The sequence below is a fragment of the Camelina sativa genome, chromosome 1 (genome assembly GCF_000633955.1).
Source record: "Camelina sativa cultivar DH55 chromosome 1, Cs, whole genome shotgun sequence".
Classification (NCBI taxonomy): domain Eukaryota; kingdom Viridiplantae; phylum Streptophyta; class Magnoliopsida; order Brassicales; family Brassicaceae; genus Camelina; species Camelina sativa.
In genome coordinates this window covers 12,154,311-12,176,625 of record NC_025685.1, presented here as the reverse complement: position 1 = coordinate 12,176,625, position 22,315 = coordinate 12,154,311, and the positions used below count along the sequence as shown (strand labels likewise).

Below are 22,315 nucleotides of genomic sequence, written 5' to 3'. Positions count from 1 at the left end.
GGTCTGGGAAGCTAGGTCAAAGGGGTTTCCATATATAAACCCCTCCTCTCCTTCCTTGCAAACGAGCATGCCGCAGACCCTCAAACCAGAGAACGAGAGCTTCTGTGAGAGAACTGAGCGACTCAAACACTTTTCTCTTTTTTTTTGGATTATATTTCATCACTTTTAATCATTTCTTTAGATTTCTTTCTTGTACTCTTATCCCTCTACTTTATCGTTTAATATAATGCAATTTTCCTTCATATTTTTTGTTATTTTTTTGCTATGATTTTCGAGTGGTGAAGTAAAGTTTCTAGGGATGGGATAGATGATTTTGTGTTCTTGATCGGTTAGGATGTCTTAGTTGATTGAATATGTTTAATACATTTCCTTCTAGGTTGGTGTTCTTAATGCTGTCAACAAACTGAGAGGGTGAGATTAGATCTAAGGTGTTTTACCACCGATAGGTGTAGATGAGATGCTTGAATCAACCAATGCTAGAGGTTTACTCACTTAGCCTAAGAAATTAGATGAGTAAAGGGTTTACTGACAATAATGAATCGGATCTTAATGCCTGCTTGGTTATGTTTCTCCAACGAGAGTTGGGTAGGGGTGTGATCAAGGTTGATTGTTTCTATCACGAGAGTGTTTTAAATAGATTTTAGAGATTCATTGTCTAGGAAATATTTGCTTGAGGCATGTAAGGCATCTGTACTGGTTAGGAACACTTAGGATTCGATTACCCCATCCTTAGAAGCTTTCATATTTTAATTGCTTGCATTTTCATTCATCACTCGATCTCTTACCCGATCAGGTACACGATAACCTGCATCGAGTAACCCTTCGAGTTGTTTATACTTCATTTGCTTACTCGATCACCCCACCCGATCCTGTACTCGAATGCTTGCATCGAGTGCTTAGGTCGTGTGGTTTTTTGTTTATATTCTTTTCTTTTATTATTTTAGGATTGTTAGATAAAACCCATAATTGCTTGGCTTGACTTGCATTGTTCTGATTGCATCCTTCCTGCTAGCATAAACAACCATTTGGATTGATAACCCTTTGTACTACAACTGCATAGGGAATTGATATCTTGGGTGAAAAACCTTCTATCAAAGTCTATTGAAGTCTGGTGAAGTCTGTTTTGACTACAATCCAGACACTTATTTCATTTTTCTAAATTTTTCTATTCTCATTTTTTATTTTTTATCTTTTATTTTTTATCTTTTATTTTAATAAGGGTAGCCAGAACCTGAGTCCTTTCATTGACAACATCGACAGACCAAGGCTACTCAGACAACAACAAGTTCAACCGCAACCAGCAATCATTGAGGAGACAATGAACAATCAAAACGGTCCACCAGCTCCTCAAGCAAGGACCAACATAGGAGCAGGAGATGCTCCATCTACTCACACTAAAAGGAATGGCATTGTGCCACCTGCTGTCCAGAACAACAATTTTGAGATCAAGAGTAGTCTCATCCAGATGATATAGAGTAATAAGTTTCATGGATTGCCAATGGAGGACCCATTGGATCATCTGGATGAATTTGATATGGTCTGTAGCCTCACAAAGATAAATGGAGTTAGTCAGGATGGATTCATACTCAGGCTTTTCCCATTCTCTTTGGGAGACAAAGCACACATCTGGGAGAAATCACTCCCCAAGGAGTCCATCACCACTTGGGAAGCGTGCAAGAAGGCATTCTTGGCCAAATCCTTCTCCAACTCCAGAAACGCAAGGCTGCGAAATGACATTTCCAGCTTTGTTCAGAAGAACAATGAAACGTTCAGTGAAGCTTGGGAACGTTTCAAGGGATACACTACCAGATGTCCTCATCACGGCTTCAGCAATGCTTCATTGCTGAGTACACTTTACAGAGGAGTGGTCCCCAAGATACGGATGTTGCTGGACACCGCAAGCGATGGTAACTTCCTCAACAAGGATGTTGATGAAGGTTGAGACCTAGTGGAGAACTTGGCTCAGTCTGATGGGAATTACAATGAGGAGTACGACCGCAATGTGCGATCTACAGGAGAGGAAGATGCCAGGTACAAGAGGGACATGGAAGCCCTCAATGACAAGCTCGACAAGCTCCTCAACCAGCAGCAGCATGTTCATGCAATATCAGAGGAAGAGCAGTTTTTACAACAAGATGGGGAGACTGTACAAATAGAGGATGTTAACTACATCAACAACCAAGGAGAATACAACAAAGGGTACAACAACTACAAGACGAATCTGAATCTGTCTTACCAAAACCCGAATGTTGCCACCCCTCAGGACCAAACTTACCCATCTGCAGTTCAAGGGAAACAGGTCCAACAGAAACCTTTTGTCCAGTACAATCACGACTATGCACCTAAGCAGAAGTACTCTGGAAACTACAACCAACCACCTGGATTCCAACAACATCACGGCCCGCAAAACCAATCACAAGAGGCTGAGTTATGCGGCCTACTTCAGCAAATGATTCAGAATCAGGCCTCAGCAGCTATGGACATCGCAAAATGGTTTGCAGAGATGAGCAACAAGATCGACTCAAGATACAATGATTTGAACGCCAAGTACGAATCACTCAATACTAAGGTTAGATACCTAGAAGTCCACCACAACAACCAACCAGCTCCAAAGATCAACCAATTCCCAGGAAAAGCTGTTCAAAACCCTAAGGATTATGCCACTGCCCAAGCCATCTTCCTTGATGATGACTATGAGGATTACCTCACTAAGGACAGTGATGTTCAAGATGGGGAGGATATGGATCACTCAATGAGAAATGAGGCCAAGTACTACATATCTGAGTATGAACCCGAGCCTGCACCCGAGGAGACTGATCGAGTTGATGATCGAGCACTGGTTGGGGGATCACAAATCGAAGAACCACCCGAAGCAGAACCCGATGACCTATCCGATGAGGGTGATCAGATGATTCATCGAGTAGATGTTGAAACGAGAGGTCAGCCTCAACCACCTGTAGCAGCAGAAGGGGAACTAGAGGAAAGGTTCAATGCTGCACTTGACATCGAACTGGAGACGCTTGCAGAGCGTATGGCCAAGCGTAGAACTCTACCTCCTAAGCTTTTGCCACCACACGAACTTTTAGAGGAATCCGCCAAGGAGGCAGCTCAGATGGAGAATGAGGTTAAGGAGGCTGTCAAGGAGATTGGGTTTGAAATTCTCAGGAGTGGAGTGTGCTTAGATCCTAAGCTGCAAATCGAGGAAAAATTGGAGGATCCTGGCTCCTTTACTTTGCCATGCTCGATAGGACTCCGGATTTTCAAGAATTGATTGTGCGACCTTGGAGCTTCAGTTAGCATTATGCCACTGTCAGTTGCCAACAAGATGGGATTCACCAGTTTTAAACCAAGTAGTCTGTATTTGGTTCTAGCTGATAGAACAGTCAGACATCCTATTGGGATCCTAGAAGACTTGCCACTCAGAATTGGAAGGGTGGAAGTTCCTACTGATTTCATGATCCTTGATATGGATAAGGAACCAGACGATCCGCTGATCCTAGGAAGACCATTCTTGGCAACAGTAGGTGCTGTGATTGAGGTAAAGCAAGGCAAGATCAGAATAGAGCATGGGGAGCACTTCAAGATGGAGTTTGATGTGAAGAAGGGGATTAAGAGGCCAATCATTGATGGTCAAACTTTTTCCACTAAGACAAAGCAGAGAAAAGTCAAACATCTTGAAGAAGTCAACACCACATTTGCCTTGGAACCTGGACAAAACCTGGAGAATCAGTTTAACCAACCTGCTACAGTGGAGAGGATTCCAAAACCTCTCCTTCAAGGATCCCATGCTTAAGGAGCATGAAGAGTCAAGCTTAGTGACTTTAAACAAGGTCACTTGGGAGGAAGTCCCAAAAGTATCTTCTATTTAATTTTCTTTTATTTTATTTGTTTTAAATCTTGTTTTATATTTTTGCAAATTTATTTATTAAAGAAAAAAAAAAAAGTGAAAAAGGAAAAATTGAGGAACCCGAGGGCCAACCTGACACCGTACTCAACGCGCCTGATCGTGTCCCTGCTCGGGTAGCGAGTGGAGTCCGAATTCCACAAGCCAAGCCCACTCTCGACGAAGCCCACCAACCAACCCTACTCTATTTAAGGGTTTCGAACCTTTTCTCCTCATCAGCACTGATAAGTCTCTCTACCCTAGAGCTTTTTGTTTTCCCTACTTTCTATTCTCTCTCAAACTCGAGTGACTTTCAATTTTTCTTTGGGAACTAACCCTATTAACCTCGAGGCTTAGTTGTTTTTTCTTCTCAAGGATTTGACAATGGAGCCACACACGAAAACCTACCAAAGGAAGGGGAGAAGATCGACCTCCACCACTGCTACAACCGGAGGTGATGCCGTCGAACCTCGAGAATCCCAAGGAAGAGGAAACGTTCCGCATTCCCAACCGCTGGCTGGACGTTTTGCTTCCCCAACCCGATGCTCTACCCGATCTTCCACCCGATCCGGTGCTCGAGCAACCGATCGTGTAGACTGTCGAGTTCGCTCACCTAGTCCGACGGCGAGTGCTGTTTGCCGATCTCCTCGACGTAGGGACCTGTCTACGTCCGAGAGAACCGTTATAGACCCCATGGAGGTCGATTCTGATGCTGGTGGAGAAGAGCCAGAGGAGATTCAAACGTCGCGGTTAAGGAGCAGAGTTGCGGTTGCAAGAGGAAAGAGACCGGCTTCTGAGAAGGCTGAGAAGGTAGCTGAGAGAGCAGCTCAGGAAGTGGATCAAGATGCAGAGGAGGAGCAGAGAGAAAGAACACGCCAAGCCTCGCGGAGGCTGAAGCAGAAGGAGGTGGAGACTCCGGCAAAACTCTTCAAGGTTTTTTGGAAGATGAGCTTCGTTGGTACCTGATACCCTCACCGTGAGACAATGAAGCAGGTTGGTATAGCTAGGGATGTCGAGTTCTTGTTCGACATGTGCCACCTGGGTCACATGATGCGAGCCCACCTTGAAGCTTATGAGGAGGAAACAGTCCACTTTCTCTCCACTCTTCGGTTGCATTATTTGAGGACCACCCGACCCTACTACCCGATGGGGGGATCGGGTTCATCACCTTCTCTGTGAGAAACAAGGAGTACCGGCTCACTTTCAAGGAGATGGAGAAGCTGTATGGTTTCAAAGCTGGTAATGGAGAAGGAATGGAGGTTAGCAAGGAGGAAATGAGGTCCCTTTGGCTGACAATAGGAGACAAGCTCCCCTACAAGTCCACAAGCTCCAAATCCGCTCAAATAAGGAGCCCTGTCTTGAGGTATTTTTACAAGTCCCTCGCATGCACTCTTCTTACTATAGAGGAGACTGGGAATGTGAATGATCACGAGCTTCAGCTGCTGGATATTGCATTGTGTGGAGTTTTGGACAATGCTAGGGATGGTACACCGCTAGTTGGAGATGTTGTAGATACTAGCATAGTGTTTGTGCTGCTCGATCAGTTCCTCTACCTCAAGTCATGGGCCGTTAAGAGAAGAGAATGAGGCGGAGAGATCTCCATTGGAGGATTGGTCACACCGATCTTGGTGGCATGCGATGTTCCCTTGAAGGGAGTGGTACACGATCCGAGATGGCTGCACGTAGACTACCTCGTGCTGGCGAGATTTTTGGCCTATGAGAGGCCTAACGACATAACGCTCTTCAAGTTCGTCCACCCAATCGCCGGAGCCGCCAAAATGATCCTACCCAATGTAATGTGCACCAAGGTTCGACTAGGAGACAACATCGACTTTGCACCGCATTCTGGACCTCTTCCGCCATACCCATCATACTACCCGATGCCCTACCCGATGATCTACGCGATACCCCCCTCTATCAACCCCTCAGATGCTGGTCTGAGTAAGTCGTCCGTGCATATCACCGAGCTCTCTGACGAGCAAACACCGGCACCTGCTGAAGCTGGAGACGACCCTGGCTACACGTTGGCGAGTATGGAGGCTGCTGCAACCTCCTTCTTCACCAACCCATGAGGTACCACTTTCATCCGATCTTCGTAAATAACATTGCATTTAGTTTATTTCATCTTGTGTGATTCTTGGATTCTTTTTCCAACTTTTATTTACACAGAGACTGTGTAATTTAAGTTTGGGGGAGGGTCCAAAATATTTTTAAATTTGTGTTTTATTTTCTTAATTTTCTTATTTTAAATTTTTGCATGCTAGTTTTATTCATTTGAGTCTGCATCTATGTGCATTGAAAAACCAAAAACCAAAAATTTGAAAAATTAAAAAAAAAAAAAAAAAAGAGTGTTCATGTAGTTGCATTCACATATTAGGATTGAGTCTAGTTTGTTTCATATAGGATTGTTGCATATGCATCTTAGGGGACAATGATTAAAATTACCTTGTTTAAAATCAAACCTTAGGATTGAAGCTATAGCCCTTAATCACAGTTCATTGTTGCTAGATCAATCTTTGGAAAAAAATGAAAAATCTTTGCTTAGATCCTTGTGTCATTTGAATGCTTCCTCCACTTGTTTGAACATTAGAACATCTCTATATTATTGCATTTAATTTGAACTTTAATTGTCTTGCTTATGGAACTTGAATATTTGCTCATGGTAACTCTAAATTCGGGTTAGCACTCCATTTTACCAATATTTTTCGTTTGACCCGATTTATTTGTCCTACCCATTAACCCAAACCTTTCTTTCAAACCTTGTTGTGAATTGTTGAGCGAGGCCTTTTTCATTGTGTTATAAGTTGTGAAACCTTGAGAGTATTGAGAACGACAAAGAACTGCCTCTTGATTTAGCTAAGTTAGAATTTGAACTAGCTAATAGATTCGGTTTTGAAAGATAGGTGGTTAGTATGTTTATTTGGGGTTGGGTTGAGGAATATATATAAAAAAAAGAGAAGTCCCTAAGGTTAGAATCAATTAGCTCTAAGTCTCTAAGTAAAAAAAAAATAATAAGAGAAAAAGTGTTTGCTATAGTCTCCTAGAAAGAAAGAAAAATATATATATATACATATTTATATTTAGTTTAGCAAAGAAAGAAAAGAAAAAAAAAGAGAGAAGAGAGCTAAAAGTTTAAAATTTAAACCTTAGGGAGTAAAAAAAAAAAAAAAGAAGAGTTAAAATCAAAGATGTGGGTAGTATAATTCTAGGGGTTTGATAAAAAAAAAAANGGGATACACAATGCCTTATCCGATGCACCCATCGAGCACACAATCGGGTGATTACTCAGCACTCTTGCATCCACCTTACCAGATGCCATACACGATGCCTGATATGATGCACCCTGCGAGTGGCTATATGGGTGATCATTCTGGACCCGATTCATTTATCCTACCCATGAACCCAAACCTTTCTTTCAAACCTTGTTGTGAATTGTTGAGTGAGACCTTTTTCATTGTGCTATAGGTTGTGAAACCTTGAGAGTATTGAGAACGACAAAGAACTGCCTCTTGATTTAGCTAAGTTAGAATTTGAACTAGCTAATAGATTCGGTTTTGAAAGATAGGTGGTTAGAATATTTATTTGGGGTCGGGTTGAGGAGTAAAAAAAAAAAGAGTCCCTAAGGTTAGAATCAATTAGCTCTAAGTCTCTAAACAAAAAAAAAAGAAGAAAATCTTGCTATAGTCTCCTAAAAATAATAATAATAATAATAATAATAATAATAATAATAATAATAATACTATATAAGATCAAGGATGTGGGTAGTGTAATTCTAGGGAGTTTGATATAAAAAAAAAAGTGAATGAGAAAATGGTAGATTATCAAGAGTTAAGCTTTGTATGCCCAAATTGTTCTCAATCTTAGATAGTTTTCACAACTGTCTAGCATTCCTTCTTTTGAGATAAAACCACCCAAATAATTTGTTTGAAACCACCTTACTAAAAAGCCTTACCCTTGAAACCGATTGAACTTGATTCCCCTTCCATTTGCAAGAATTCGCCAAACACTTAATTGAATGTGAAAGAGATGTTCTTTACTTTTAGATGGAGGTTGAACTAGATCGATGCATAGTAATAAGCATAGAAAAATATTTGTAAGTATGTTGATTGATCTTAGCACCATTAAACTATCTTCAAGGACTATAGCTTGAATCCTTTTCTTAGCATATAAAGGTTATGAGTCCCCGTTTTCAAACCGCACCCTCCTACTTCCTTGCTAGAGGACTAGCAAGATTTAAGTTTGGGGGTCTGATAACTCTCTAGTTTACATGTTTTTAGCATCCTTTTTTGTCCAGATTTTGCATTGTTCATACCCTTAACTTAGCATTTTTAAGTCATTAATTGTAGGAATTCACTTTTAGGCCATTTAGGGTATTGCATTTTTGCATTTGCATATTTTGGATGAAAACAGGTGCTTAAGAGCCTAGAATGGGGAAAAACAAGGACAAACCCGAGCATGTACCCGAAGGAGCCATCAAGCTGGAAGAACAAGTCTGAACCCCAACATGATCGAGGAGGATCCAAGAGCCGGAAGAACAACCCGAAGATCTATCTGAGGAGTAACCCGACTTCATCCTCGTGTACCCCATCGAGTGGACCATCAGGCAGGTCTGGGAAGCTAGGTCAAAGGGGTTTCCATATATAAACCCCTCCTCTCCTTCCTTGCAAACGAGCATGCCGCAGACCCTCAAACCAGAGAACGAGAGCTTCTGTGAGAGAACTGAGCGACTCAAACACTTTTCCCTTTTTTTTTGGATTATATTTCATCACTTTTAATCATTTCTTTAGATTTCTTTCTTGTACTCTTATCCCTCTACTTTATCGTTTAATATAATGCAATTTTCCTTCATATTTTTTGTTATTTTTTTGCTATGATTTTCGAGTGGTGAAGTAAAGTTTCTAGGGATGGGATAGATGATTTTGTGTTCTTGATCGGTTAGGATGTCTTAGTTGATTGAATATGTTTAATACATTTCCTTCTAGATTGATGTTCTTAATGCTGTCAACAAACCGAGAGGGTGAGATTAGATCTAAGGTGTTTTACCACTGATAGGTGTAGATGAGATGCTTGAATCAACCAATGCTATAGATTTACTCACTTAGTCTAAGAGATTAGATGAGTAAGGGGTTTACTGACAATAATGAATAGGATCTTAATGCCTGCTTGGTCATGTTTCTCCAACGAGAGTTGGGTAGGGGAGTGATCAATGTTGATTGTTTCTATCACGAGAGTGTTTTAAATAGATTTTAGAGATTCATTGTCTAGGAAATATTTGCTTGAGGCATGTAAGGCATCTGTACTGGTTAGGAACACTTAGGATTCGATTACCCCATCCTTAGAAGCTTTCATATTTTAATTGCTTGCATTTTCATTCATCACTCGATCTCTTGCCCGATCAGGTACAAGATAACCTGCATCAAGTAACCCCTCGAGTTGTTCATACTTCATTTGCTTACTTGATCACCCCACCCGATCCTGTACTCAAATGCTTGCATCGAGTGCTTAGGTCGTGTGGTTCTTTGTTTATATTCTTTTCTTTTATTATTTTAGGATTGTTAGATCAAACCCATAATTGCTTGGCTTGATTTGCATTGTTCTGATTGCATCCTTCCTGCTAGCATAAACAACCATCTGGATTGATAACCCTTTGTACTACAACTGCATAGGGAATTTATACCCTGTATGAAAAACCTGCTATCAAAGTCTATTGAAGTCTGGTGAAGTCTGTTTTGACTACAATCCAGACACTTATTTCATTTTTCTAAATTTTTCTATTCTCATTTTTTATTTTATTATCTTTTATTTTAATAAGGGTAAATACCCCCAAAACCTAATTAGCAACATATGCTATGATATATTCTATTTTCTGAGTTTTTCTGCACCTTGAAACTTTTGTAAGCTATTTCTAGAGATTAGAGATTCATCCTCTTTAACAATTTGGAGAAGATTTCTAAACTCTTTCCTCACTTTATTTAATCAATTTAATTTTTTCTTCTTCCTCTCTTTGTGTTGTTGCTTTCAATATGTGTGAGTAGTCACCTAATTGGGTTTTAGGGTTCTAGGTAGGGGAACAAATGATTTAATGGTTTAATTGTTGCTTGGGAATTCTATTTTCTTTGTGGTTATTTGATTCATATGCTCTTAATGCTAGAATAGGACTGATCACCTTGTTCTAGATTCTAGGTCTTTCTATGCATCACAAGTGTTCGATAGAATGCATGAACCAATATGAATTGAGCAATATTTCTCTAACCTGCTAAAGTTGATGTTAGGGGATATTGTGAACTTACCGAACTTGTATGATAATGCAAATTTGATTAGGAGATTACAAATGAAAGTTTAGTAATTGAGTAGTCAACTTTAGTGATTAATACCTTGAAAGAGGGTTAGTCAAATCTTGTGTTCATGTTCTAGAACGGTTCTTAACTATTGAATTCCTTGTTTCATTTTCCATTGGTCATTGATCTCTGAAATACCCTATAGCCCAATGTTTTAATTCCATAAGTTCAATCATTTTATTTATTGCATTTTTATTTACAATTTCTAAAACCAAACAAACAAACTTTCGTTCGCTTTAGCTATTTACAAGTCTTGCAAATATTTAGTGTACCATTGGTCCTTGTGGATTCGACCCCGCATATACAGTCTTGCGGTTAAGTGTATCGGGTAAATACTCGAGCAATCAGACATGGCGCCGTTGCCGGGGACCAATTGCGTTACCTAGAGATTTCTGATTAGTTTATAGTCTAGAGTATTTTTATTTACAGCTGGTAACCAAAGCTTTTTCTCTCTTTTTCATGTTTTCCGGTGTATGACCCGCAATGCAGGCTCTTCAAACCTAGAACAATATCACGAAGACTTGGGAAAGTTTGAAAGAGAGAATAGGAAAAAGAAAAGACTTGCTGAAATGGTTGATGGTTTAGCTGGTCGAAATGTTGGCAATGTGGATGATGAACATCATGGAGAGTTTGAGAATCCCCCTCCTGTTGGGAACGTTAATCCTCATGATGGTTGAGAGGCTGCCCGTGTAGCTTCACAAAGAAAAGTTGTGCGCCGCGAAGCTGCCCGTTTAGCTGCTTTTAATCAAAGACCAGCAAATGTTCGACAGACTTTAAGGGAACATGATGCTCCCAACGCTGAGATATACCAGAGAGGTATCCAACATCCTCCAATCGTCATAAATGATTTTGAGATCAAACCGGCATTGTTGGGTTTAGTGAAGCAAAATCAGTTTCATGGTCTAACGTTAGAGAACCCAGTTTATCATTTGGAGTACTTTGAGGATATATGTGGCACGGCGCGAATGAAAGGGGTACCTGATAATGCTGTCAAATGCAGGTTGTTCTCATTTTCTCTGAGTGATAAAGCTCATCGCTGGTTTAAGTCCTTGAAGGGAGATACCATTCGAACATGGGATGAGTATAAGGCTGAGTTCTTGGGACAGTATTTTACTCAAGCAAGGACTACTCTTCTTAGGAATAAGATTTCAGGCTTCCATCAGCATGCTACTGAGTCATTCCATGAGGCTTGGGAAAGGTTCAAAGACTATAAGAGAGAATGTCCTCATCATGGATTCACACCAGAATCACTCATCAACACGTTCTATAGAGGGGTTGATGAGAAGTATAAGATGGCCCCGGATACAACTAATAATGGGGAATTCATGACCAAAACAGAAGGAGAAGCTGAGATTTTGATTGAGAACCTAGCTGTTAGCAACAGTAACCGTTGTGTTGACTATGATAAAACAGTGAGAAGTAATGAAGGAGGAAAATCAAAACAGATTGTTGAGTTGACTGCAAAAGTGGATCAAGTTTTGAGAAGAGATGAGAGGAGTTTGAATTTCTGTGATGATTCTGGTGATGGTATAACATCATAGTCTAATTTCAACTTGTTTTTGTAACAAATCAATTCATTGGAAAACGCTTGTCATAAATGAGTTTTGGAATAAATATAGTCGAATGAAAAGGTAATCGGAAATTGCTAACTCATGAAAAAGTAAAGTCAAAAAGTATAAACAAATTAAATTCCTAACACTTATATCATGTATCTATAAAATTGGATTTTCGCTTTAGGAAATTTAATATAATTATGGAGATTATAACTTTTTTTTTGACAAATCTGTAATATATCATTTAAATTTTGAGAGATTCTAACATCCATAAAAATAGTTTTTGAGATTTAATGGGTTAAAACTTTAATAGGTAGAGTTGTTTTTGGAAAAATCATAATGTATAGATGTTGTTAAGATTTTTTGACAATAAATGTAACAAATGTTGGTCAATTTAAGAAAGTTTAGTATTTGAGTTTTTCTGCAATGTTATTTATGGAATTGTTTTAGGGGTTAATGTTGTAAAAAAAATTAAATAAGTAAAACCAAAAGGGCATAAACAAAAATGTATTTCAGTAATAATAATATAGATGCTACAGAGTTACAAACCATTGTAGGTTTTTTTCGGTCCATTTCTATATCTTAGCATTGTGTAAACCATAATTTTCATGATTCATTCCAAAAATTAAAAGTCATATTATTAACATTAAAAATATTTCAAAATTTGTAGAATAACATCCCTCCGCATGACGCGGATCTAACCTGGTTAGTATAAAAGGTAATCGGAAATTTCTAACGCTTGTGAGCATGTATCTGTACAAATTTCTGATCAACTAGTTTATTAAATTAAAATATATTAACAAATTATACTCGTATTTACTAATTTTCAAGGCAATCTTAAAAACTAAAACACTCCACAACTCTTTTTTTCGCAGCCAGTTTTCCAAAATTCTCTCTGCACCAAATATCAAAACACATACTTTACAGTTTACAATTGAAACCCACAAGACACAAGACTTATGTAAATATAAGGGTTTATTTGTTGTTCTTGTTAGGAAACACAGTTTACCTATGATGAATCTAGATTCCATTGACCCAATCATGTTATAGGGGTTTATTGAAATTATGCGAATAACTGAACAAACCTTTGAGTAACAGACTACTACACAAAAACTCCATAACAAATACATGGCCCCCATAGTTTTTCGAATACTATTATAGTCACTTAATTTTAGCTAGTGACGATTATCATTCATCGCTCTCGTGACATTTTTTAGGGTCCCAAGTTTTATTGGCTGCAAAAACGTTATATGAAATAAAAATGGACCACTTCGACCTTATTACTAATATTTACAAATTTTTCAATTATGAAAGTAACACACAAATTAATTAGTGGAATCTGGGACAATAATGTTTTGCTTTTGGATCACGTGGGACAATGAGTTTTTTTCGGTTACCTTCGTTCTAACTTCTAACCAATAATTCTAATTCTAAATTTGTTACAAAGTCACGGAGTCCTTAGCGTGTCAAAGGTAATGATCTAGTTATTGCTGTTTCAGTATGTAACGACAATATAGATAAATAACATTTGAATCAAAATTGAATGTTGTTATATACTTATATATAATAAAGTTTGAAATAAAAAAACACACATGGAAGTGGTACATTACCAATTGGACTTTTATCACGTTACGATAAACTCATTACGGTAATAGAAATTGGACTTTTTTGTTTATATCATCATCATCAACTACATTTATAAATAATTTAGAGAATCATTACTAAAACTAATAATAATCACGCTAAAGAAGCCAACACCACTAAAATAATCACTAAAATAATCACTAAAATAATCAATATGAGTAACTTAAACTAGGGGTTGCATTACAACTGCGATCAGGAAGCTTGTTCTTTCAACTGATTCTCGCTCACGAACGTTCCATGGAAACCGTAAGGTATACTGTAACGACCGGCTCTGATGTGACCCTAGGTCGTGACTAGTTCGCGCAGATGTACGGACGTACGGTCGGACGTGGCGGACGGACAGTCGACTGCTGATCTAATCAACGGAACGGCGTACGGAAGTGAACTGGGACGGCTTGGAACAAGGTCAGTCAAATAGAGGGGAATTTGATGAAATGCCGGATCCTCGGTCGTGGTACACGGACGGATGGACAGATGGTCGGACGCGGCGGACGCTGCCGATAAACGGACGTACGGACGCGGCAGATGGACAAGTGAGCGGGTTGAACGCAGATGGACTAGAGAGAGTCACGAGGAGGTACTCAACTCGTTTGGCTCTAGTTAGGAAGTCGATGGAAAAGGACGCTGCGTACGGACGGTGATTCGTACGGTCGGACGGACGCAGCGGATGAACGGACGGTGGATTGAGTCGACGACACACGGGAGATGGCACGGCCGTGATACGGTTGGACTAGAAGGTCTTGAACCCGGTTCTTGAGCCTTCTAGGGTTTCTCTAGAGCCAAGTCCCGGACTTGAGCGGAAGAGAGGAGTGAGACAAGAAACAAAGATCCAATCTTTGGAAAAATAATTTCTATTCAAGTCTCACCTTTTACAATGAGGGTTTAGGCCTTTATATAGGCAAGGCTTACATAAGGGGACACTTAACCCTAGAAAACGTGGCCAAAATCTGATCCATACACTTGGCCATAAAGTAAAAAGCAAAAGCAAAAGGGAACAAAGACCATCCAACGGTCATAATAACTTGGGAACCGGAAGAAGTTATGAAAGTAAATTTCAAGAAGTGGTTCAAGAGGGAAGTTCCTGGGAAAGAGAGCAAAGATTCGAGGACGAATCGTCCTTAAGTAGGGGAGAAATCTAACGACCGGCTCCCTCGGTACTGACGGTACGTGAGATGGTACGTACGCGGTAAGTGAGATGGTACGTACGCGACACTTAAGATGGTACGTATGCGGTACGTAAGATGGTACGTACGCGGTACGCGAGATGGTATGTACGCAGTACGTGAGATGGTACGTACGCGGTACGTGAGATGCTACGTACGCGGTACGTGAAATGATACGTACGCGGTACGTAAGATGGTACCTACGCGGTACAAGAGCGGTATGGCAACCAGTGCCGAGAGCAGTACGGCAATCTGTGCCGAGAAGTGCCGAGAGCGGTACGGCAATCTGTGCCGAGAAGTGCCGATAGCGGTACGACAACCAGTGCCGAGAAGTGCCGAGAGCAGTATGGCAATCTGTGACGAAAAGTGCCGAGAGCGGTACGGCAATCTGTGCCGAGAAGTGCCGATAGCGGAACGGTAATCTGTGCTGATAGAGAACGAAAGTGGTACAAACCTCTGGACGAGAATAAGACGAATCATGGTCTGAAAAGGACGATGGCCATGAATCGAAAGTCGATGGGACTTGGAGAGAATGGAGAGTTCGAGACTACTGAAGAAGTGAACAGATGTTTGAACTGAAGAAAAGGAAGTCCTTGGCTTACCTTGTAGATGATGTAGGCATGCAAGTTTCTGGATGAAAATGGGAAGATTTCGGTATTAAGTCTAAGTGACAGTCCGAGGGATAGTGGGAGTGAAAGTCCTAGTGATGGTGATAGTGATAGTGAGAGTGATAGTGAAGTAGGACTATCCGGAAATGGTCGCATCGGTGAACGATGGATCGGGCCGATGGACGAGGATGGATCAATTAGATTATGGGCCAATGGGTGGCCCGGGGACTTGAGAATCTTGCGAAGATTTAAGCCGACTCACGGGAAAGGAAACCCGAGAGAAATGGAAACTCGCGGAAAAGGCAAAATTGGTCGGATAAGGATAGATGCAAAAAATATGGAAGTTGGTGAACGATAGGGTTTATCGTTTTGGGGCAACTCAAGGCGGTTTAGTCGATCCTATATAAAGGATGGAACCCTTAGAGAAATTCTCTAGCATTCGCATAAGACCTTTTGAGCCGCCGCAAGAGAAAGAGAGAGAGAAAAGAGTTTCCATCGAGCTTGGCCGAGTTTTCCATAAGTCTAGATCGAGAGAAGTACGGTAAGTCTTCTTCCACCTTGATCCGTCGATAGTATATGGTTCATACATCGGTTGTTAACGATGTAGATATCTCAGTGTAGAGGCGGGGATCAGAATTGGGCATAGGAACCGAGAGTTTAACACCGTACGTCAAAACCGAAGGTGAGTGCGTGACTATGGCCGAGTTCTATGGTCGATCTCTTGACCGATGGTTATTTAGTCTTGATTACTTGCTTGTCTTGTTAATGTTTTTATTGCAATAATTCGGAAATTGGTCTAAACGATTTGGATTGCTATCCCATGGTTCTTTGACATGCATGACTTGATTAAACTAACCTATGTTGGATTGAGATTATTAAACTGAGCCTAGTGAGACGGGATGACCGCTCCACTAAGCAAACTTGTTTGCTTACGCCTATTTTTATGGACGCAGGAAAAGAAAGATCTGATGTTGAGGATTATAGTGGCTGACCAGCTTATGTGATGGAGGCAAAGGAGGAAGAGGATGGTTGGCTTGGTTAGTTTTAATTATAGCTTGATATTTTATGGGTTGTACTTTTATCATGCATGGTTGTTAAGGATAATTGAACCTTTAAATTAATGAATTCGTATTTTTAAGTTATTTGACCTGTTATACATATCCGCTGTTGCAAATTGTTAAACAAACAAGTAGAAAATTAATAGGCCCTAGAAAATTTTTTATCGGCCTGTACGGCCATGTATGGGATTTTAGGGTCGGGGTCTTACATATACCCTCTCCGGCAGACGCACCACGGCGACTTGCTTCATATCAGTTGCATCAACTACGACAAACTCCGACTCGTTTCTTTCTTCAGTCCCTCACAAACCCCAATACATAACCTTCGTCCTCTCCATCTTTTTCTCAATATTTTCTATAGCTATAAAAACTATAAACTGTAGTGTATGGAATTGTCCGACCAATCATAAAATCACAAGGCTTTTCTAATAAAATATAAAGCAGATCCATAACCAAATTTCCCAAAGTTAGTGGAGGAAAAAGGTTAAAGTTTTAGATAATTTTCTGAGAAATTTTGCAATTATGCTGACCTATCGAAATCATAGGATCAGAGTTTTGTATATAAGCTATCATGACTATACAAAAATATGCATCTTCTTAAATTTGATTATTATTATTGATGTTTATTTTTAAAACTAATTAATTATAATCTACTCGTGTCGACAAAAAAATAGAATAAAAATATAATACTAATTATAATCTACTCGTTTGTATTAGTATTGTTATCGCTATATGACTATCCAAACTTAAACATGCATTTTATATATGTTCTGATTCAAAGAGTTTCAGTTTCAGTTTTTGCCTTTAATTTTGATGTCTTTTTCTAAGAATTTTGATAGTTGTTGTTCTTTCTAAGAAAGGAATATTGATGCCGGCTTTATTAAAAAAAAGGTTTTGATTCTTACCAATGCTGAGAAACTTTTTGTTTAACTTTCCAATAGAAATTCATAAGTGAAAAAAAAAAGTAATTGTAGACTTGTAGTAGTCTATGCAGAATTATCAACATTAATCAAATGTCTCATTTACTAAAACAAGTCTCATTTTATTTGAATACATGATGCTTATTCATATGAATTTTCAATTTTCAAATATTTGTTTCATGTACTTTTTCAGAATTTTGTTTGAGTTATCCGATTTTAAATTGGATGATCCGAGCGACCTCTTTCATTTATTGATGTATAATTAGTTTGAAGAGGCAAATCGATTTTCGGAGAGCCAGTTTATCGTATATTATGATATAGTTAATTTTTTTTTGTTTTATCCGCGAAATTCAGATCATATTGATATAAAATATAATAGAATTAAATGAAACAAAAATTACTGAATAAAAAAATTATTAGCGGTTTAATAAATTCTGAGAGCTAAAAACGAAAATAGATTATATCATTGTGTGACACCAAACAAACAGTTCTTCTAATCTTTGGCATATAAAATTTGAAAGAAAACGAAAAGTATATAAAACGTTGTACAAAGTCCACAGTTTTTTGCCATTTTACCATATATAAAATAACAAAAGAAGAAAAAGATAAAACATTGTTGATTCCACAAAATAAATTTGGTAGGGGAAAAGACCAAAGTTTTTTTTTATAAAAAAATGGTCATTTTCATGCTGCTTTATCTCGATGTCCAGAGATTGTGTGTTCAGATCAAAACCCCTATCCAATCCTGAGTTTGTGTCGTGACCTCCTGAGTGAGTTAACAAAATATGAATTTCGGCAAGACACAATCGTAAACCTAAAACAAAGACAATATTGAGCAGAAGAATCGCTCTCATCACTTTGTTTTTTTTTATAAGTTTCGTCACTATATATCATTAATTTCATCACCCGGCGGCTTCCTGACAAATAAAAAAAAATAGACCAGATTGGAACAAAATATTGAAAAATAAACCAATAATATGGAGCTAAGAAATGTTAATGAAGATTAAACTTCAATGTGCTGGTTTTTTATTTTATTTTTTTTATCTATTGTTAGATTATTTATACATGTAGCATATGGTTTAGGATTATGTTTGTGAGTAGAAAATCGTGAGCAAACTTTAAGTTTAGAAAATATAGTAATTTGAATATTTAATATTTATTGCATAAATAAATTACAGAAAACATAAGGCTTATTATCTAGATTTGGTACAAATAATTGTTGGAATGAACATAATTTGGTCCGATTGTTTTGGAAAGTCGCGAGCGATTAGGGGGAATAATTGTTAACAAAAAAAAGGAAACGTTACATTAATGTAATGATAATTTCGTAAATATGTTCTAACTCCAAGCCATGTGACTTGTATCGTAGAGTGTAAAAAGCCTGATTGGCCAAGCTTTGTTTAGTGTTTCTGTATCTTCTTTCAACCGCCATTATATAAATCAGAGGAAAAGTAAGAGGAGAGGTTTTGATTGCAAAACCCAAACAATGAGGACGAAGACGAGGATCTCTAATCTTCATGATGATTTGGTAAATGAAATTTTCATTAGGGTTCCTTTGACATCAATGAGAGCTGTTCGACTAACCTGCAAAAAGTGGAACGATCTAACCAAGTGTCAGAACTTTGCGAAGATGCACATCGGTAAAGCCTTAGCCGCAGCAAAGGAAGCTGACTCTCAGATGATCGTGAGCAGTAGTTCTTCTACTCTTGACTTGATGAGCATTGTCATCAACAGATATCCATCTATAAAGCATAAAGGCAAAATTACTTGCCTTGACGAACAAGTAATTATGTCTGACTTCTTTCACTGCGAGGGTTTAATGCTATGCATATTGAAAGGTGATTCTAAGTGTGTGGTTTGTAATCCGTATTTGGGGCAATCAAGGTGGATCGAGTTTAGATTTTATCATCACCCATATATAATATGGGACAGATTCTTTTACGCTCTTGGATATTTCGATAAGAAGAGCCAATCTTGCCGTAGGCACAAGCTCTTGAGGTTTACAGATAGTTACCACCAGTATGATCCCGAAGAGCAGTTTTTTTGGTATGAGATTTATGATTTTGACTCTGGTTTATGGACGACTCTTGATGTCACTCCATATTGGCGTATATCGTTTGGTAACCGTGGCGTTTCTCTCAAGGGAAACACTTACTAGTGTACTGCTAAAAGGAACGACGAGAATTTTGAAGAAGTCATGGTCGATTGCATAATCTGTTTCGATTTTACGAGTGAGAGTTTTGGCCCGCTCTTGCCTCTGCCTGTTATTGGTGGGCATTATGACGTTACCACTTTATCTTGTGTTAGAGAAGAGAAGTGTTGCTTCTATAACCCCAAGAATCTTAGATCTACGATGATTACTCTCTCTCTCTCGATCTCTCGTTTGTGAATGTTTGAACAGAAAGCGTAAACGACACAGAGAATTTTATGAGTTCGAATTCTTAGGTAGGATCCTACGTCTCGCTGGAGATTATCCGGAATCCACTAGAACAAAGATGCTCAAGCTCGAGCCTTCTCTCTCTACAAGTGTTTCTTCTTCTCTCTTTCTTTCTCTCACTAGGATCTAACAAACTCTCTAATGAATACAATGAATGATATATCAAGAGGATAGAAACAAAGGAGAAGAGAGACGATTAACTTCCGTTAGTCGTAGACGGCTTCAATCAAACCACGTGTCACAATCTGAACCGTCTTTATTCAGCAAGCTGAAACCTTCTGAACCCAACAGAGTCTTTCCCTTACTTAGTATAAATGTCATAATCCCACAAAACCTCCCCTTGACATTTATACGACTTGTTCTAGCTTTCTTCTGGATTCCTACTCCGGTACCTGAACACACTCGTTCACCTTCCTCAGGTAAAACCCACCTGACTTCATATCTCCTAAGTAAACCCACTCAGCTGTTACAGGAGCTTCAGCTCCAAACTAATTCTTAGTAATCCTGAGTAGTTCCAAAGCTTCTTGGAACTTACCCACGGGCAATACCTTAGTGAAAATGTCCGCTGGATTGTATTCCATTGCAATCTTCACCACTTGTACTACTCTGTTACCAATCAACTCCCTGATAAAGTGATACTTCACGTCTATGTGCTTGGTTCTATCGTGATACATGGCATTCTTCGCCATAGCTATGGCACTCTGAGACTCACAATGGATCTTCACTGATCCTTGATCATAACCAAGCTCATTCATAAGTCCCTTGAGCAAAACCACTTCTTTCACAGCTTCTGCCAAGGCCATGTACTCAGCTTCTGTAGACGACAATGACACTACCTTCTGCAAAGACGACCTCCAGCTAATGGTGTTACCTCCCAGAGTAAACACCATTCCAGTAACATACCTTCTCCTGTCCTTATCCGTAGCTTGATCCAAGTCACAAAACCCTTGCAGTATAAACTCTCCTTCCTTTCTATAACACAATTTCCTTTCCAGAGCTCCACGAATATATCTCAAAATCCACTTTACTGCCAACCAATGATCCTTCAAAGGTTTACTCATAAACCTACATACCAAACAAACTGCATAAGCCAAATCCAGTCGAGTCCCAATCATTGAGTACAACAAACCCCTACTGCACTCTGATAAGGAACTTTCCTCATTGCATCTACTTGCTCCAAGTACTCTTCCTCTATAGCTGCTTTCAATTTGAAGTGTGATCCCAGAGGCGTATCCACACAATTTGCTTGGTTCATTCTGTAGTTACCCAAAACTCTTGACAGATACCCTGCTTGCGAAATGTGAAGTGTGCCTCTCTATCTATTCCTCATGATTTCCATTCCCAGTATCTTCTTAGCATCTCCCAAATCCTTCATTTCAAACTCATAACCCAAAAGAGCCTTAACCTTGCCAACTTGTTCCTTGTCCTTTGAAGCTATGAGTATATCATCCACGTACAGTAATAGATAGATATACTCACCACTTGACAGCTTCCTGAAGTAGATACAACAGTCGTGTTTGCTCCTTTCATACCCATTGCTCTGCATAAACTCATCAAACATGTTGTTCCACTGCCTTGGAGATTGCTTCAAGCCATACAATGATCTCTTCAGGAGACACACCTTCTCTGGATACTTGCTATCAACATAACCCTCTGGCTGTTCCATATAAATGGTTTCCTCCAAGTCACCATGTAAAAATGTTGTCTTTACGTCCATTTGTTGAAGCTCCATATCAAAGTGTACCACCTTCGAAAGAACAAACCTTATCGATATGTGCTTAACAACCGGTGAAAAAGTCTTTTGTAGTCTATGCCCACCTTCTGTGAATACCCTTTCGCCACCAATCTCGCTTTAAACCTGGGACCTTCGACTCCTACGATTCCTGCTTTACGCTTGAAAACCCATTTACAACCTATCGGCTTCTGTGTCTCAACTCTGTCAACTAATACCCACGTATTATTCTTTAAAAGTGACTGCATCTCTTCATCTGAAGCCTCCAACCATTTATCGCTATCTGGATATTGACCGCATCTTGGAAAGACCTTGGTTCAGTGATCCCACCTTCCTCAGTAACCATATAAGCACAGCCTGTTGCCTCATTTAAAACCTGATCCAGAATCTCCTCGCTAGTTTCATAATCTTGTAGTCTTTCCGGTGGTTTGGTCTGTCTTCTCACACAATCTCTCGCCAGTTGATAATTGTCTGTCACACCTTGACCACGACTAACCGGCTCATCTACCTCCCCTTGAACCATCGAGCCTTTGTCCCTGTTATTACCTGCACATTCAAAACTAGACACCTTGTTAGTATCAAACAAAGTTTCAGAGACCATACCTGGTAGTACCTCTGACATGAAATCCTTGTATAGAACGTCTTCTCTGAAAACCACATTACGACTGATAACACATTTCTCTTCTTCGAGAAGCCACACTCTAAACCCTTTTACTCCCTCAGGATATCCCGTAAACACCCCTTTCTTAGCTCGAGGATCTAACTTGCCATCAGTGGAATGAACATAGGCAACACACTCGAACCTTCTCAGACCAGAGTAGCTTACAGGTGATGAAGACCACAATTCTTCAAGAGTCTGAGAGCAAATAGCTGTTGATGGTGATCTGTTGATCAGATACACCGCAGTTGAGGCTGCTTCTGCCCAAAACTTCTTTTCCAACCCACTCTCACTAAGCATACTCCTAACCTTGTTCATGAT

General features: G+C 39.4%; 1 pseudogene; it reads left to right on the top strand.

The window, feature by feature from the left end:
* On the top strand, positions 18,722–19,571 carry LOC104707071 (annotated as a pseudogene).